This window comes from Ornithorhynchus anatinus, chromosome 12, assembly GCF_004115215.2.
Source record: "Ornithorhynchus anatinus isolate Pmale09 chromosome 12, mOrnAna1.pri.v4, whole genome shotgun sequence".
Taxonomy (NCBI): domain Eukaryota; kingdom Metazoa; phylum Chordata; class Mammalia; order Monotremata; family Ornithorhynchidae; genus Ornithorhynchus; species Ornithorhynchus anatinus.
Window position 1 is genome coordinate 42,861,042 of NC_041739.1, and position 6,548 is coordinate 42,867,589.

The following is a 6,548-nucleotide window of genomic DNA, read 5'->3' on the forward strand; positions in this document are numbered from 1 at the left end:
GATGTGTATTTGGGAAGCAGAATTGATCTATGTCAAAAATCCTCTATGTCAAAAATCATCCTTCTAGGAAGCCCTGGACCATAGCAAAAGAATCAGGAGAAAGCTAAGAATCAGTTAGCTCTTTGGGAGGTATGTACTTGGTTCACTGTCTCTCATTCTTGTCTTTCCCAATGTTGACCTCTTGCTCACACCCTCCCTTAAGCCTGGAACTCTCTGCTTCACATCCAGTAGATTACTCTCTGTATCTTCAAATTTTTTATAAAGCACATCTCCCTCAGAATCCTTCCCTGATTAATTGCTCATCTTTCCATCCTAAGTCCCCCATAAAGCTGCTACTTTAAAACTCGTGCAGCCCCTAAGCACTAGGATACTCACACACCCCATGCTGTACTTATGTATATACTTTTATTCTCTATTACTTCCTCCTAATTGTAATTTATTTTAGTATCTGTCTTATTATGTGTTCTTTGAGGTCAGCGATTATGTTCACTAAGTATTTTACTCTCTTAAGTGTTTAGTACAGTGTTTTGCAGAGTAGGTGCTTGATAAATACTTCTGGTTGGATGATTGATGAATTTTTAGAGTAAAGTAGAAGGGGTAGGAGGATTTGGATTCTAGAAGCAACATCATTGAGAAGGGTTTGGATTCCAGAAGTGACCTCACTGAGAAGTCACCTAGCACTAGATCAGGGGGAGAATCCAAGAGCTGACCTCCATTTAAAGAAGAGTTACCACTGCCTCTCTGGAGATGGTGGCTTGAGGACAACTGGTGGAAAGATCACCAATGGGTTAGGAGAGAGAAGTGAGCTGCAGGCTGGTCAGAGTTTAAATACCAGGAGCAAAGGAAAGTCAGGACTTGTCTCAGGTATCATGGGAAGAAGAGTCAGAGTGATTTAGTGACAAAAACAAAGCACAGGGATGCAAGGGACAAGCGTTTGAATCCCACTTCTCTCAATGTTCTATTCTGTGACCCTCGAGCAAGTCATTTAACATCTCAGAGGCACAGTTCCTCTTCTGTAAGATGGGAATAAAATGAATTACAAGCTCTGTATAGGATATGGACAATGTTCAAGATCATAATTGAGTGTGTAATACATAGTAAGTGCTTAATAGATGCTATAATTATTCATTCTTATTGGCTACTCCATCCACTGAAAGTGCCTAAATGTGGCAAGTGGATGCAATGGCATCTAGGAGAAATTGGTTTAATTGAGATGTTCCTGGGATGGAGCCATGTAGGTGATTATCAGTGTCTATGGGACTCTTTTTTAACATTGGCCTTAGGTCGTTCCATACTACCCTACCTGAGAACTGCATAGATTAAAAAACTGGACAGAAAAAGAGCAGAGTTTGGGGTTTCTTGAGGCTCCAGGTTTAATAGTCACAACTGCAGCCAGCTATGGCCTTCTCAATATGCTGCATTTTATGCAGGCAGAAGCCTGTCACTGCTTCTGTGGTTCCTGACAAGATGGAGCAAGATAGGTCAGGATCAAGGCCTTGGAATGATATAAAGAGGAGCAGTAATAGTGACTTGCCTATTGGTGGATTGGCAGTCCAAAGCACATGGTGCCATTCCCTTCTGTTTTCCTGTTTAGATTCTACCTCATACTTGAACCACCTTTCTTTAGTTTGGGTAAATTATATTTCATTTATTTACTAAGAAAAGAGATAGCCGTTTGTGTTTCATGTGCATTCACCTTTGCCCATGTTATGAATGCACATATTCCATATAACCATCTGTACTCAGAAAAAAATCGGTGCATATATGCCTATGCAAAGGTTAGTCAATCAATCCATCAATCAATTGCTTTTATTGAGCACTTACTCTGAGCAGAGCACTAAACTAAGTGCTTGGAAGAGCAAGATAATAATAATGTTGGTATTTATTAAGTGCTTACTATGTGCCGAGCACTGTTCTGAGCGCTGGGGTAGACACAGGGGAATCACGTTGTCCCACGTGGGGCTCACAGTCTCAATCCTCATTTTACAGATGAGCTAACTGAGGCACGAGAAGTTAAGTGACTTGCCCAAAGTCATACAGCTGACAAGTGGCCGAGCCGGGATTCGAACCCTTGACCTCTGACTCCAAAGCCCGTGCTCTTTCCACTGAGCCATGCTGCTTCTCACTGAGCCACGCTGCCTCTCAAGATAGAGTGATCCCTGCCTTCAAGGAACTCACAGGAAGAGGAAGCAGACACTAAAATAAATTACAGGAAAAGGAGACACAATAGGGTAAAAATGAATGTACATCAATGTAATGCAGGTACAGGGAAGCAGCATGGCCTAGTGGAAAGATCACGGACCTGGGAATCAAAGGTCATGAGTTCTCATCCTGGCTCTGCCACATGTCTGCTGTGTGACCTTGGGAATGTCATTTAAATTCTATGCCTCTGTTACCTCACCTGTAAAATGGGGATCAAGACTGTGAGCCCCATGAGGGACATGGACTTTGTCCAAATTGATTACCTTGTATCTACTCCAGCATTTAGAATAGTGCTTGGCACATAGTAAACACTTAACAAATACCGAGTCCTTCTTATTATTATTTGAAAATGCAAGAGCACAGGTGATGCAGAAGTGCTTTAATGACACTAGGAGAGGGAATAGGATGGGAAGCTAAGAGCTAGTTCAGAGAAGTTCTCCTGAAGGAGATGTTATTTCAGAAAGAACTTGAAGGGAGTCAGAAAGACCTGGGTTCTACTTCCAGCTCCACCATTTGTCTGCCATGTGACCTTGAGCAATTCATTTAACTTCTCTAAGCCTCAGTTATTTCATCTGTAAAATGGGAATTAAGACTGTGAGCTCCATGTGGAACAGGACTGTGCCAAACACAATTATCTTCTATCTATCTACAGTGTCTAGAACAAAGTCAGTGCTAACAAATATCATTTAATAAAATGACATCTGACATTTCTTCAGTGCTTCATACCTTATAATAATAACACTAATTGAGGTATTTGTGCCTTACGAAAGAGTTTTGCATATTTGTGCAAATGATTCCATCTTAGCTTGAAGAATTCTGCAATAATGACATCAAATTCAGGTTTTTTCCTCACAGAATGGAGCTGGGGGTCTTATCTTTACAGTTGGTATCTTTCCTACTTCTGGAATAACTCAGGTCCTTGCGCTATCCATGCTGATTCTCATTGTCTCAGTCATTCTCATCATTTTCTAGAAAAAACTCAACATTGCTTCTGGGCCGTCAGTTAACCTGATAATAACTCCCTTCTGAAAAAGTCCACAAGCATGAACCTAATCCATATGACAATCACTGCCATCAGTGGTATCTATTGTGTGCTTACTATGTGAAGAGCACTGTAATGAGTACTTGGTAGAGTAAAATACAACAGAGTTGGAAGGCACATTCCCTACCCACATCATGCTTTCTGTATAGAGAAGTAGCATGGCCTAGTGGAAAGAGCACGGACCTGAGACTCGTGGGTCATGGGTTCTCATCCCGGCTCTGCCTCATGTCTGCTGTGTGACCTTGGTAAAATCATTTCTTGTAGCTGTCAACTACAGCCCTCCTGGTCATTCATTCATTCAATAGCATTTATTGAGCGCTCACTATGTGCAGAGCACTGCACTAAGTGCTTGGAATGTACAAATTGGCAATAGATAGAGACCGTCCCTGCCCATTGATGGGCTTACAGTCTAATCGGGAGAGACAGACGGACAAAAACAATACTAAAAGTATTAACACGTGAGAAGCAGCGTGGCTCAGTGGAAAGAGTACGGACTTGGGAGTCAGAGGTCATGAGTTCGAATCCCGGCTCTGCCACTTGTCAGCTGTGTGACTGTGGGCAAGTCACTTAACTTCTCTGTGCCTCAGTTACCTCATCTGTAAAATGGGGATTAACTGTGAGCCTCATGTGGAACAACCTGATTACCCTGTATCTACCCCAGCGCTTAGAACAGTGCTCTGCACATAGTTAGCGCTTAACAAATACCAACATTATTAATGATAATGATAATAGTGTTAGCAGCTAATGATGATAATAATAATGATAATAATAACGATAATAGAATGGTTCCTCGGGGAGCCGTTGAGAAGAAGAAGGTCGGCTCTCCGAAACCGAGAAGACAGATGAGTGTGGCCCCTCCGTTGGATGCCTCCTGTCCGCTGAGCCCCATTCCGAGGGCCGCACCAGAGAAGCGCCAGACAGTCGGGTCCCCATCGTATGGAGGGGGGGACCGAGGCACGGGCCCCGAGGCCACCGTGCCTGGGAGCGCCCGTCGGGGGGTGGGGGGAACGGGGTCTGGACGGAGGGCCACCCATGGGCCGGGACCAGGCCCGTCTCTTGTGGCACTGTCCCCTCTCGGGTGGTCAGTATGGCGCTCCGCTCACAGGAAGCGCTGCGGAAATCTGACCGAAGGGCTGATGGAGGGCCCCACTGCCCAGCAGACCCCGCCGCTCCTGCCTCGGGGGCTCCGCAGAGGAAAGGGGAGGGGTGGGGTGGTAGAGCGGGCGCTACCTGCCCAGGTGAGGCTGGGCCCCCCGAACCCTATATCTCTGGAGCCACTCGATGCACTCGTCCTCCAGATAGGCTTTGTATCACTTGGCAATGGTCCCGTCGGCCTCCCACTTGTGCTTAATGTTGAGGGCCCTGGCGTCCGCCGCATCCAGCTCAGCGTGGCCTTGTCCAGCGCGATGTAGTCCCGCCCGTCGTAGCCATACTGCATGAACCCTTCTCCGGTGGTGTTGTCCTCCGGCAGCTGGCAGCCGTACATCCCCTGAACAGTGTGAGACCCCCTCCTCGCTCTGGTTGTAGTAGTCCATGATGTTCTGCAGGCCTACACAGAAATTCTGCACCCCACTCCTGAAGATCTCTGTCTCCTGGTCCCAGTATTCCCGTCCCTCGTTGTCCTGGATCCACGGGGTCCACGGCTCCTCCAGGCCCTATCTCCCGATGCTGTCGAACCTAACTAACTACACATCGTCCATATAGCCCACGGACGTGAGCTTTGGCACCCCGGGGCCGGGCCGGGTCATTCCGGTGGTGAAATAGTACAGCGAGTGCCACCTAGTCTGGCCCTCCGGCAGGCGGGAAGCCACTAGACCCAGCAGCAGCAGGAGCAGCGGGAGGAGCGGGGTGGACCGGGCCAGAGTCTCCCACCCCCACCACCCTCGTGCCCAGCCCTGACACATTCCACCTCCAACTTCTTCAACCACCTTGACCCCTTTCTCACCTTCCTTCTCTCCTTCTCTCTGCCCACTCTGATCCTCGGAAACTTCAACATCCTCATGGATGTACCCGATGACTCCTCTGCCCCCCGCCTGCTATCACTCCTTGAATCTGCCAACTTCCTGCTCCACCACACCTCGCCCACTCACCAACTTGGTCACACCCTCGATCTCATAATCTCTTACCACTGCACTATCTCCACCCTCACCAACTCTGAAATCCCTCTCTCAGACCATAACCTTCTCACCTGCCTCCTCTCTCACACTCTCTCCCCCTGCAAATCTGTATTACTCCCCCACAGAGACCTCCCTCTCTTGATCCTATCCATCTCTCCCAAAGCATTTCACCCCACCTTGCCTCCCTATCATCTCTTCCCACTCTGGATGATCAGGTTACTTCTCTCAACTCCACCCTCTCTACTCATCTCAACTTACTTGCCCACCCTTCCCTCCACCGCTCTCTCTCCACTAACCCGCAGCCCTGGATCTCTGCCTCTGTCCACCTCCTTCGCTCTTATGCTCAAACTGCTGAGCACTGCTGGCGAAGGTCCAAGCACTAAGCCAACCTTATCCATTTGAACTTTATCCTTTTCTGCCTTAACTCTGCCCTCTCCTCTACCAGGCAAAACTACTTTTCTTTCCTCATTGATGCCCATGCCCATCAGCCCCGCCAATTGTTCCGGACTTTTAATTCTCTGATCAGGCCCCCTGTTCCTCCCCCTGCCCTATCCTTCACCCCCAACCATCTGACCAACCTATTTCATCAGAAAATTAACACAATCAGGAGTGAGCTCCCCCAAGTCACCCCTTCCACTTCTGTTTCCCCCCCGCTCCGAACCCTTTCCCCTACTTTCCCATCCTTCCCTGCAGTATCATCAGAGGCGATCTCCTCCCTCCTCGCAAGTGTCAGCCCCTCCACCTGTGCTTTGGACCCCATTCCCGCTCACCTTATTAAAACTATCGTCCCTTTCCTCCTCCCTTTTTCAACTTCTATCTTTAATCACTCACTCTCCAATGGCTTCCTCCCCTCTGCCTTCAAACATGCCCATATCTCCCCCATCCTAAGAAAACCCTCTCTCGACCCCACTTCCCCTTCCAGTTATCGCCCTATCTCCCTCGTACCCTTCCTTTCCAAACTCCTAGAATGGGTCGTCTACAGTCGCTGCCTTGAATTCCTCAACTCCAACTCTCTCCTGGATGCCCTCCAATCTGGTTTCCGTCCTCTCCACTCTACCGAGACTGCTCTCTCCAAGATCACCCATGACCTCCTTCTTGCCAAATCCAATGGCTCCTATTCTATCCTAATCTTCCTCGACCTCTCAGCTGCCTTTGACACTGTCGACCAGCTCCTTCTCCTCCACATC

At 47.8% G+C, this 6,548-nt stretch overlaps 1 pseudogene; it reads right to left on the reverse strand.

Moving 5' to 3' along the window:
- Nucleotides 1-1,373: 1,373 nt before the first annotated feature.
- Nucleotides 1,374-5,148, reverse strand: LOC100081558 (annotated as a pseudogene).
- Between the last annotated feature and the right edge of the window lie 1,400 nt (nt 5,149-6,548).